This window comes from Petromyzon marinus, chromosome 1, assembly GCF_048934315.1.
Source record: "Petromyzon marinus isolate PM22_M1 ecotype Great Lakes invasive population chromosome 1, UKy_Petmar_22M1.pri1.0, whole genome shotgun sequence".
In the NCBI taxonomy this organism is placed as follows: domain Eukaryota; kingdom Metazoa; phylum Chordata; class Hyperoartia; order Petromyzontiformes; family Petromyzontidae; genus Petromyzon; species Petromyzon marinus.
The window spans coordinates 15,798,533-15,811,685 of NC_133667.1; the positions used below are offsets into that span (position 1 = coordinate 15,798,533).

The following is a 13,153-nucleotide window of genomic DNA, read 5'->3' on the forward strand; positions in this document are numbered from 1 at the left end:
GGAGGACGTGGAGCTGAGTGGACTTGCCGATGACTGGTACCAGCGGTGTCAAGATCGGCCTCTGTGGAGGAGGCTCGTGAAGGACGCTACTGGGCAGTTTGAGGTAGTCGCCCTCCAACAACAACGGAGGGCGGAGGAGCGACGCTCACAACAACGAGCGGAGCGCCGGGTGGCTAAAGAACAGCAGGTTGGCACAGTAGGGGGCACAGGTGGTGCATCAGCCAGTCATCTCAGTCAGTCGACCCGTGGCACCTGGGTCTGCCCCGTGACCTCCTGCCAGCGGGCGTTCGACACTTCACGTGGCCTCAACCTGTACATAGCCTGGCACAAGTGTCGTGGTGACATCACCGCCACTTAGTGGCAAATGGCGGTTGTTGTATGTGTCTGTGTGTGTCTTTATATGTGTCTATGTGTGTGTGTATGTCTGTGGGGAGCGGTAGTGCAGCGGTTAGCGCTACGCTGCGCTACCAACCCGGCGACCTGAGTTCGATTCCCGCTCACGGCCAACTCAAGTGAAGATCATCTGAACCGGTCCTGGGCCTCCCCCTAGGTCGACTCAGCCTCTAAAGAGTACCTGGTGCGGTGTGTAGTAAACATCGCCACTGGGGAGACAAAGGCAGCCGGGCGTGGTGCTGGCCACCCATCCCCTCGTGTGCCACTGTGCCAGCCTTCATAGGTGCTCGCTAACAGCACTTGCCCCAACAGTTAAGAAGCTACACGGGGGACCTTTGTCTCTGTGTGTGCAGGCACGGCGATGACCTCATCGTGACCCCGTTTGCCCAGGTGCTGGCCAGCCTCCGGTCAGTGAGGAGCAACTTCACCATCCTCACCAACGTGCAGGGAGCCATCACCAAGTAAACACTCACCCGCTCACTCACTCAGCCATCTGCTCACCCACTCACTCGTCCACTCACCCACCCACTCGCTCACTCGCCCACCCACTCGCACGCTCACCTGCTCGCTCGCCCGCCCGCTCACTAGCTCGCTCCCCAATCATTCGCTCACCCACTCACCTGCTGACTCACCCACTCGCTGACCCACTCACTCGCTGACCCACTCACCCGCTCACTCACTTGATCGCCCACTCGCTCACCTGATTACTCACCCACTCACTCACCCACCCACCCACTCACACACCCTCCCACTCACTCACCCGCTCGCTCACCTACTCACCCACTCCCCCACCCACTCACCCACCCACCCACTCCCCCACCCACTCACCCACCCACCCATTCCCCCACCCACTCAGCCACCCACCCACTCACGCACCCACCCACTCACACACCCACCCACTCACCCACTTACTCACTCACCCAGCCGCTCACCCACCCACCCACTCTCTATCTCTCTGTCTCTCTCCCAGTGTGAAGTATTACAGTGAGGGAAAAAAGTATTTGATCCCCTGCGGATTTTGTACGTTTGCCCACTGACAAAGAAATGATCAGTCTATAATTTTAATGGTAGGTTTATTTGAACAGTGAGAGACAGAATAACATCAAAAAAATCCAGAAAAACGCATGTCAAAAATGTTATACATTTATTTGCATTTTACTGAGGGAAATAAGTATTTGACCCCTCTGCAAAATATGACTTAGTACTTGGTGGCAAAACCCTTGTTGGCAATCACAGAGGTCAGACGTTTCTTGTAGTTGGCCACCAGGTTTGCACACATCTCAGGAGGGATTTTGTCCCACTCCTCTTTGCAGATCTTCTCCAAGTCATTAAGGTTTCGAGGCTGACGTTTGGCAACTCGAACCTTCAGCTCCCTCCACAGATTTTCTATGGGATTAAGGTCTGGAGACTGGCTAGGCCACTCCAGGACCTTAATGTGCTTCTTCTTGAGCCACTCCTTTGTTGCCTTGGCCATGTGTTTTGGGTCATTGTCATGCTGGAATACCCATCCACGACCCATTTTCAATGCCCTGGCTGAGGGAAGGAGGTTCTCACCCAAGATTTGATGGTACATGGCCCCGTCCATCGTCCCGTTGATGCGGTGAAGTTGTCCTGTCCCCTTAGCAGAAAAACACCCCCAAAGCATAATGTTTCCACTTCCATATTTGACGGTGGGGATGGTGTTCTTGGGGTCATAGGCAGCATTCCTCCTCCTCCAAACACGGCGAGTTGTGTTGATGCCAAAGAGCTCCATTTTGGTCTCATCTGACCACAACACTTTCACCCAATTGTCCTCTGAATCATTCAGATTTTCATTGGCAAACTTCAGACGGGCATGTATATGTGCTTCTTGAGCAGGGGGACATTGCGGGCGATGCAAGATTTCAGTCCTTCACGGCGTAGTGTGTTACCAATTGTTTTCTTGGTGACTATGGTCCCAGCTACCTTGAGATCATTGACAAGATCCTCCCGTGTAGTTCTGGGCTGATTTCTCACCGTTCTCATGATCATTGCAACTCCACGAGGTGAGATCTTGCATGGAGCCCCAGGCCGAGGGAGATTGACAGTTCTTTTGTGTTTCTTCCATTTACGAATAATCGCACCAACTGTTGTCACCTTCTCACCAAGCTGCTTGGCAATGGTCTTGTAGCCCATTCCAGCCTTGTGTAGGTCTACAATCTTGTCCCTGACATCCTTGGAGAGCTCTTTGGTCTTGGCCATGGTGGAGAGTTTGGAATTTGATTAAATGATTGCTTCTGTGGACAGGTGTCTTTTATACAGGTAACAAGTTGAGATTAGGAGCACTCCCTTTAAGAGTGTGCTCCTAATCTCAGCTCGTTACCTGTATAAAAGACACCTGGGAGCCAGAAATCTTTCTGATTGAGAGGGTGGTCAAATACTTATTTCCCTCATTAAAATGCAAATCAACTTATAACATTTTTGACATGCGTTTTTTTGGATTTTTTGTTTTGATTTAAAGCTTTCGTGACTGCAGTAATTCATATTCTTAGTTCTTTCGGTAAAGTCACGTTGAAGGGAAACAATAAAATAATAAAAAATATATAAAACAATAAAAAATTCTCACGACGTTTCGACCATAACACAAACCGTTTGTGTTATGTGACTTTACCGAAATAACTAAGAATATTTCTTGTTGTTATTCTGTCTCTCACTGTTCAAATAAACCTACCATTAAAATTACAGACTGATCATTTCTTTGTCACTGGGGAAACGTACAAAATCGGCAGGGGATCAAATACTTTTTTCCCTCACTGTATGTCTGTAACTATCCCACTCACGTGTGACTCTTCTCCCCCACCTCTCCCTCCCCTCTCTTCCCCCCTCGTCCACCATCTCCGTGGCTAGGCGCTCCCCGATTGGTGCTCAGGCGAACAGGGCGAGTCTGTCCGGTGAGTCCGCCTGACATTTTTCGAGATGAGATTCCTCTTAAAACTAAAAAAAAACTTTACGTTTTATTTTGCCAGGTTAAGGCCCGACCACTGAACTACTATCCAGCTTCTTTTTCAGAAGCCACCTGACCATCACAATTGATAGCTCATGGTAGTTGCTGGCTTATGATCATCATCGCGTGGACATTCATAGCAGCAGCCAAATAACTCTACAACGCGTGGTGACGTTGATTCTAAATGTCGAGGGGAAATATCGGAGGACCCGAAGAAAAATCCACGCGACCACGGGGAGAGAGAGAGAGAGAGACACGCAAACTCCAAATATACAGCAGCAGCAGCAGGCGTCAGGGTCGGGATCGAACCCACGACCTCCTGTACACCAGGCGAGGTAGTCAACATCTCCTAGCCACCGTGATGATGATGATGAGAGAGAGAGACACGCAGACTCAAATTACAGCAGCAGCAGCAGGCGTCAGGGTCGGGATCGAACCTACGACCTCCTGTATTCCAGGCGAGGTAGTCGACATCTCCTAGCCACCGTGATGATGATGATGAGAGACACGGGGTGGGGGGTGTTGGGAACTGTGCAGATGGTGGTGGAGGGAGTTGGGGAAGCTAGACTCTGCAGAGACGGAGACACACACAGAGTAACACAGAGAGAGAGAGACACACACACAGTAACACGGAGAGAGAGAGACACACACACAGAGTAACACGGAGAGAGAAACAGAGTAACACGGAGAGAGAGAGACACACACAGAGATACACGGAGAGACGCACACAGAGATACACGGAGAGACACGCACAGAGTAACACGGAGAGAGACACAGAGAGATGCAGAAGAGTTAGACAATGGCCTCCCTACGCCTGTCTGTGACTCCCCCACGTCTCACGGATTCCCTCCGTTTCTCCCCGTGTCTCCCCGTGTCTCTCCCCGCGTGTTTCTCCCCGTGTCTCTCCCCGCGTGTCTCTCCCCGTGTCTCCACGCGTGTCTCTCCCCGCGTGTCTCTCCCTGTGTCTCCCCGCGTGTCTCTCCCCGTGTCTCCCCGCGTGTCTCTCCCCGCGTGTCTCCCCGCGTGTCTCTCCCCGCGTGTCTCTCCCCCTGGCGACAGATGACGGCTACCAGAAGCTGGCGCTGGAGACGATGGAGGAGCTGGACTGGTGTCTGGACCAGCTGGAGACCATCCAGACCCACCGCTCCGTCAGCGAGATGGCGAGTAACAAGGTGCAGCCCCGGGGACACTCGGACACACCCTGTCACCAGATTCTCTCTCTCTGTGTGTGCGTGTGTGTCCCTGTGCGTGTGTGTGTGTATCTCTGTGTGTGTATCTCTGTGTGTATCTCTGTGTGTATCTGTGTGTATGCGTCTCTGTGTGTTTCTGTGTGTATGCGTCTCTGTGTGTGTGTATCTGTGTGTATGCGTCTCTGTGTGTATCTGTGTGTGTGTATATCTGTGTGTATGCGTCTCTGTGTGTATCTCTGTGTGTATCTCTGTGTGTATCTGTGTGTATGCGTCTCTGTGTGTTTCTGTGTGTATGCGTCTCTGTGTGTGTGTATATCTTTGTGTATGCGTCTCTGTGTGTATCTCTGTGTGTATGAATCTCTGTGTGTATCTGTGTGTATGTATCTGCTCCAGTTTAACAGCAGAGGTCTCACTCCGAATCAGTCGAGCGGCAATATCTTTTCATCGGTTGCGTAACGCTGTGTGGAAGCTACCTGGTCTGTCGCTCCGCACTAAGCTTCAGGTCTTCTCGGCCTGCCTACGATCCATCCTGGGTTTAACCAGACTGGATTGTGTAAGGAGCTCACAAATCCTTGAAAGATCTGGGCAAGGTCCCATCGGTGAGCTCCTCCGGCAGGCAAGGCTGCGTTGGCTAGGTCATGTAGCCCGCATGCCCAGCCACCGCATGCCGAAACAGCTTTTGTTCGGCCGGATTGAGGGGGGCTAAACGGGCGCGGCACGGGCTAGAGAAGAGATGGAGTGATATCGTACAGGAGGACGTGGAGCTGAGTGGACTCGCCGATGACTGGTACCAGCGGTGTCAAGATCGGCCTCTGTTGAGGAGGCTCGTGAAGGACGCTACTGGGCAGTTGGAGGTAGTCGCCCTCCAACAACAACGGAGGGCGGAGGAGCGACGCTCACAACAACGAGCAGAGCGCCGGGTGGCTAAAGCACAGCAGGTTGGCACAGTAGGGGGCACAGGTGGTGCATCAGCCAGTCATCTCAGTCAGTCGACCCGTGGCACCTGGGTCTGCCCCGTGACCTCCTACCAGCGGGCGTTTGACACTTCACGTGGCCTCAGGGTGCACATAGCCTGGCACAAGCGTCGTGGTGACGTCACCGCCACTTAGTGGCGAATGGCGGTTGTTGTTGTTGTATGTATCTCTGTGTGTATCTCTGTGTGTGTGTGTGTCTCTGTGTGTGTATGTATCTCTGTGTGTATTTCTGTGTGTGTATGTGTCTCTGTGTGTGTCTCTGTATGTGTGTGTGTCTCTGTGTGTGTATGTGTCTCTGTGTGTGTGTCTCTGTGTGTTTTTGTGTGTGTATGTGTCTCTGTGTGTGTCTCTGTGCGTGTGTGTGTATGCATCTCTGTATGTGTCTCTGTGTGTGTGTCTCTGTGTGTATGTGTCTCTGTGTGTGTGTCTCTGTGTGTGTCTCTGTGTGTGTTTCTGTGTGTGTATGTGTCTCTGTGTGTGTCTCTGTGTGTGTGTCTCTGTGTGTGTATGTCTCTGTGTGTGTATGTGTCTCTGTATGTGTCTCTGTGTGTGTATGTATCTCTGTGTGTGTCTCTGTGTGTGTTTCTGTGTGTATCTCTGTGTGTGTATGTGTCTCTGTGTGTGTATGTATCTCTGTGTGTGTGTGTCTCTGTGTGTATGTGTCTCTGTGTGTGTCTCTGTGTGCGTGAGTAGTTCCGGAGAATCTTGAACCGGGAGCTGAATCACCTTTCAGAGATGAGTCGCTCGGGAAACCAGGTGTCTGAGTACATCTCCTCCACCTTCCTGGGTACGTGCCTGCCTCTATCTCTCTCCCTATCTCTCTCTATCTTTGTCTGTCTTTCTCTATCTCTCTCCCTCTCTCTGTCTCTCCCTCTCTCACTCTTTATCTCTCTCCCTCTATCTCTCTCTGTCTCTCTCTATCTCTCCTCTCTATCTCTTTCTGTCTCTCTCTATCTCTCCCTCTCTCCCCTCTCTCCCCCTCTCTCCCCCTCTCTATCTCTACCCTCTCTTTCTCCCTCTCTCCCCATCTCTATCTCTCTCCCTCTCTATCTCTCTCTATCTCTCTCCCTATCTCTCTCTATCTCTCCCTCTCTCCCTCTCTATCTCTACCCTCTCTTTCTCCCTCTCTCCCCATCTATATTCTCCTCTCTCTTCTATCCTCTCCCTCTATCTCTTCTCTATCTCTCTCTCTATCTCTCTCTCTCTATCTCTCTCTCTCTATCTCTCCTCTCTATCTCTCTCCTCTCTCTCTCCCCCTCTCTATCTCTACCCTCTCTCCCCATCTCTATCTCTCCTCTCTCTATCTCTCTCTCCCTATCTCTCTCCCTCTATCTCTCTCTATCTCTCTCCCTATCTCTCCCTCTCTATCTCTCTCCCTATCTCTCCCCTCTCTATCTCTACCCTCTCTTTCTCCCTTCTCCCCCATCTCTATCTCTCTCCCTCTCTATCTCTCTCTATCTCTCTCCCTATCTCTCTCTATCTCTCCCTCTCTCCCCCTCTCTATCTCTACCCTCTCTTTCTCCCTCTCTCCCCATCTCTATCTCTCCCTCTCTCTATCTCTCTCTCCCTATCTCTCTCCCTCTATCTCTCTCTATCTATCTCTCTATCTCTCTCCCTATCTCTCCCTCTCTATCTCTCTCCCTATCTCTCCCTCTCTATCTCTCTCCCTATCTCTCTCCCTCTCTATCTCTCTCTATCTCTCCCTCACTCCCCCTCTCTATCTCCCTCCTCTCTCCCTCACTCCCTCTCTCTATCTCCCTCTCTCCCCTCTTTATCTCTCTCCCTCACTCCCCCTCTCTATCTCTCTCCCTCTCTATCTCTCTCTATCTTTGTTTATCTCTCTCTCTCTCCCCGTGTCTACCCGTGTCTCCTGTATCATTCATATCCCCGTGTCTGTCTCGCCCCCCCACCGTGTCCACCCCCCACCGTGTCCACCCCTCCCCGTGTCCACCCCCCGTGTCCACCCCCCCGTGTCCACCCCGCCCCCGCCCACAGACAAGCAGCACGAGGTGGACATCCGTCGCTCGCGCAGAAGGAGGAGATGAAGAAACGTCGCCAGCAGCCCATGTCTCAGATCAGCGGCGTGCGGGGCCTCACCCACAGCTCGTCCCTCACGCAGTCCACCGTGCAGTCCACCCTGCCTCGCTTCGGCACCGCCGCCCCGCACGAGGAGCTGCTAGCCACGCGTACGCAACGCTCACTCGCTCGCTCACCAGCTCACTCGCTCGCTCACCAGCTCACTCGCTCACCGGCTCACTCGCTCACTCGCTAGCCAGCGTACGCAATGCTCACCAGCTCACTCACCAGCTCACTCGCTCACCAGCTCACTCGCTAGCCAGCGTACGCAACGCTCACCAGCTCACCAGCTCACTCGCTAGCCAGCGTACGCAACGCTCACTCGCTCACCAGCTCACTCGCTCACCAGCTCACTCGCTCACTCGCTCACTCGCTCACTCGCTCGTCAGCTCACCGGCTCACCGGCTCACCAGCTCGCTCGCTCACCGGCTCACTCCCTCACTGGCTCACTCACCAGCTCACTCGCTCACCAGCTCACCTGTCAACTCAGTCACTCGTTCACCCGCTCGCTCCCGACTCCTCCCTCACCGGCTCACTCGCTCACCGGCTCACTCGCTCACCAGCTCACTCGCTCACCAGCTCACTCGCTAGCCAGCGTACGCAACGCTCACTCGCTCACCAGCTCACCGGCTCACCGGCTCACTCGCTCACCAGCTCACCGGCTCACCGGCTCACTCGCTCACCGGCTCCACTCGCTCACCAGCTCACTCGCTCACCGGCTCACTCGCTCACCAGCTCACTCGCTCACCAGCTCACTCGCTCACTCACTCGCTCACCAGCTCACCTGTCAACTCAGTCACTCGCTCACCCGCTCACTCCCCTGCTCGCTCACTCACACGACCGCTCGCTCACTCACCCACTTGCTCGCGCATCCGCTCGCTCAGCCGTCCACCCGCTCGCTGGTCGCTCGCTCACTGATGGTGGTGGTGGTGGTGATGATGGTGGTGATGGTTGTTATGATGGGGGTGGCGATGGGGATGGTGGTGATGGTGGTGATGGTTGTTTTGATGGGGGTGGCGATGGGGGTGGCGATGGTGGTATTGATGATGGCGATGGTGACACTGGTATTGATGGTGGCGATAGTGGTATTGATGGTGGTGATGGTGATATTGGTGGTGGTATTGATGGTGGCGATGGTGACGGTGGTATTGATGGTGACGATGGTGGTATTGATGGTGGTGATGTTGGTGGTGGTGATTCGGAGGTGGTGATGTTGGTGGGATGTAGGTGGTGATGTTGGTGGTGATGTTGGTGGTGATGTCGATGGTGATGTTGATGGTCATGTTGGGGGTGATGTCGGTGGTGATGTCGGTGGTGATGTCAGTGGTGATGTCGGTGGTGATGTCGGTGGTGATGTCGGTGGTGATGTCAGTGGTGATGTCGGTGGTGATGTTGGTGGTGATGTCGGTGGTGATGTTGGTGGTGATGTCGGTGATGATGTTGCAGGAGATGGACGATATAAATCGCTGGGCCTCAACATCTTCAAGATCGCCGAATACTCCGGAGGGCGACCGCTCACTGTGCTCATGTACACCATCTTCCAGGTGAGTCGCTCACCCCACCCGCTCACTCACTCAACAGCTCGCTCACCAGCTCACTCACCAGCTCGCTCACCAGCTCACTCACTCACCAGCTCACTCGCTGACTCACCAGCTCACTCGCTGACTCACCAGCTCACTCATTCACTCACCAGCTCACTCACTCACCAGCTTGCTCACCAGCTTACTCACTCATTCACCAGCTCACTCATTCACTCACCAGCTCGCTCACTCACCCACCAGCTCACTCACTCACTCACCAGCTCACTCACTCACCAGCTTGCTCACCAGCTTACTCACTCATTCACCAGCTCAATCATTCACTCACCAGCTCGCTCACTCACCAGCTCGCTCACCAGCTCACTCATTCACTCACCAGCTCGCTCACTCACCAGCTCGCTCACCAGCTCACTCATTCACTCACTCACTCACCAGCTCACTCATTCACTCACCAGCTCGCTCACCAGCTCGCTAATTCACTCACTCATCCAGTCACTCACTCGCTCACCTGCTCAATAACCCACTCACTCACCAGCTCACTCATTCACTCACTCATCCAGTCTATCACTCACCAGCTCACTCATTCACTCACTAGCTTGCTCACCAGCTCACTCATTCACTCACTCATCCAATCACCCACTCACTCACCTGCTCAATAACCCACTCAGTCACCAGCTCACTCATTCACTCACTCACTCATCCAATCACCCACTCACTCACCTGCTCAATAACCCACTCACTCACCAGCTCACTCACTCACCAGCTCGCTCACCAGCTCACTCATTCACTCACCAGCTCACTCACCAGCTCGCTCACCAGCTCACTCATTCACTCACTCACTCACTCACCAGCTCACTCACTCACCCACTCACCCACCCACACAATCACTTGCTCACCGGCACGCTCGCTCACTCGCTCACTCACTCTCCATTTAATCAAAATAAGACTTTCTGTCGAAGCCTCCATTCAACCTTCATCACCGCAGCTCTCACCCACCCCCCGTGACCCTCCCCGTGATCCCCCCGTGACCCCCCCGTGACCCCCCCGTGACCCCCCACCCGTGACCCCCCCCGTGACCCCCCCCCCCCGCAGGAGCGTGAGCTGCTCAAGACGTTCCGCATCCCCGTGGACACGTTCCTGGCCTACGTGATGACCCTGAGGACCACTACCACGCGGACGTGGCCTACCACAACAGCCTGCACGCCGCAGATGTCGCGCAGTCCACGCACGTGCTGCTCTCCACGCCCGCCCTCGACGTACGCACGCACACACGTACACACGTACACGTACACACGTACACACACGTACACACGTACACGTACACACACACGTACACACACGTACACACATACACACACACACACACACGTACACACACACACATACACACACATACACACACACGTACACACACACACGCACGTACACGCACACATACACACACACACACATACACACACATGTACACACACACACACGTACACACATACACACACATACACACGTACACACACACACGTACACACGCACACACACACGCACATACACACACACGCACATACACACACACACGCACGTACACGCACACACTCACGTACACACACACACATACACACACGTACACACACACGTACACACAAACACGCACGCGTACACACACACACACACACGTACACACACACACGCACGTACACACACACACACGGACGCATGCATGAGGGTGGTGCGCCTGGTACTGAGTCTCTCTCTATGTGTGTTGTTGTTGTTTGTGTTTGCCAGGCGGTGTTTACAGACCTGGAGATCTTGGCGGCGTTGTTCGCGAGCGCCATTCACGACGTCGATCACCCGGGCCTCTCAAACCAGTTCCTCATCAGCACCAGTGAGTGTATGCACCTAGCCTGGCACGCTCACCACCTCTCCACCTGTGTGTGTGTGTGTGTGTGCGTACTAAGGACAGCACTTGCCGCCGCCGACAACCTGTACAGGCTACATGGGTCACCTTTGTCTTGCGTGTGTGTGAGAGAGAGAGAGGACACACACACACACACGTGTCTGTGAATGTACAAAAGACAAAGATCCCCCGTGTCGCCTCTAACAGACTGTCGGGGCAAGTGCTGTTAATGAGTAGCAGCAGCACCTATGAAGGAGACAAAGACAAAGATCCCCCGTGTAGCCTCTAACAGACTGTCGGGGCAAGTGCTGTTAGCGAGTAGCAGCAGCGCCTATGAAGGAGACAAAGACAAAGATCCCCTGTGTAGCCTGTAACAGACTGTCGGGGCAAGTGCTGTTAGCGAGTAGCAGCAGCGCCTATGAAGGCGACAAAGACAAAGATCCCCCGTGTAGCCTCTAACAGACTGTCGGGGCAAGTGCTGTTAGCGAGTAGCAGCAGCGCCTATGAAGGAGACAAAGACAAATATCCCCCGTGTAGCCTCTAGCAGACTGTCGGGGCAAGTGCTGTTAGCGAGTAGCAGCAGCACCTATGAAGGCGACAAAGACAAAGATCCCCCGTGTAGCCTCTAACAGACTGTCGGGGCAAGTGCTGTTAGCGAGCAGCACCTATGAAGGCCGGCGCTGTGGCACACGAGGGGGTGTGTGGCCAGCACCACGCTCGGCCGCCTTTGTCTCCCCAGTGGCGATGTTTACTACACACTGCACCAGGTACTCATTTGAGGCTGAGTCGGCCTAGGAAAGGCCCAGGACCGGTTCAGATAATTGTCACTGGTGGTGTTGGCCGTGAGCGGGAATCGAACTTGGGTTGCCGGGTTCGTAGCGCAGTGTAGCGCTAACCACTACCACACCACCGCTGCCCGCACACACACACACCTACACACACACACCTACACACACACCTACAACCGCCATTCGCCACTAAGTGGCGGTGACGTCACCATGACGCTTGTGCCAGGCCATGTGCACCTTGAGGCCACGTGAAGTGTCGAACGCCCGCGCGCAGGAGGTCACGGGGCAGACCCAGGTGCCACGGGTCGACTGACTGAGATGACTGAGATGACTGGCTGGTGCACCACCTGTGCCCTCTACTGTGCCAACCTGCTGTGCTTTAGCCACCCGCGCTCCGCTCGTTGTTGTGAGCGTCGCTCCTCCGCTCTCCGTTGTTGTTGGAGAGCGACTGCCTCCAACTGCCCAATAGCGTCCTTCACGAGCCTCCTCCACAGAGGCCGATCTTGACACCGCTGCTACCAGTCATCGGCAAGTCCACTCAGCTCCACGTCCTCCTGTACCACATCACTCCATCTCTTCTCTAGCCCGTGCCGCGCCCGTTTAGCCCCCTCGATCCTGGCCGAACAAAAGCTGTTTGGGCATGCGGTGGCTAGGCATGCGGGCTACATGACCCAGCCAACGCAGCCTTGCCTGCCGGAGGAGCTCACTGATGGGACCTTGCCCAGATCTTCAAGGATTTTTGAGCTCCTCACACAATCCAGCCTGGATAAACCCAGGATGGATCGTAGGCAGGCCAGCCTAAATGTTTCCAACCGGCGAAGATGCTCCATTAAGGGGGTCCACATTTCGCAAGCGTAGAGAAGGGAGGAATGACCGTGGCCGAGAAGACCTGAAGCTTAGTGCGCAGCGACAGACTAGGTAGTTTCCACACAGCGTTACGCAACCGATGAAAAGATATTGCCGCTCGACTGATTCAGAGTGAGACCTCTGCTGTTAAACTGGAGCCAGTCATAAGCACACTTCCCAGGTATGGGAAACTCTCCACTCTCTCCACAACTGCCGCATCACCGATTGGGGGTTGTGGGGGTGGAGTGTCCGATGGTACAAAATACCCAGACAGGTGCTTAGTTTTGGTGGGGCTGATGATAAGGCCCCATCTCTTAGTGGCACACTCCAGTCTCAGCAGCAGCGTCTCCTACTCCTCCTCTTAATGAGCAGCTATTACCAAATCATCAGCATACATAACGTGGTTGAGCAATAGGGAGCCATCCCTTGACCGCACCCGGGCATCGATCAGCCCCTCCCATTATATCTGTACCAAATGGAGATTCCCCCGGTACA

At 54.2% G+C, this 13,153-nt stretch overlaps 1 protein-coding gene and 1 pseudogene across 3 annotated transcripts in view; one reads left to right on the forward strand and one right to left on the reverse strand.

Moving 5' to 3' along the window:
• LOC142925115 (3',5'-cyclic-AMP phosphodiesterase 4B-like) overlaps positions 1-11,961 on the forward strand; it is a 38,059-nt pseudogene extending 26,098 nt beyond the window's left edge.
• The window catches only part of LOC116941629 (3',5'-cyclic-AMP phosphodiesterase 4C-like), a 197,578-nt gene that overhangs the window by 54,349 nt on the left and 130,076 nt on the right, over positions 1-13,153 (reverse strand). The window lies entirely within an intron of this gene.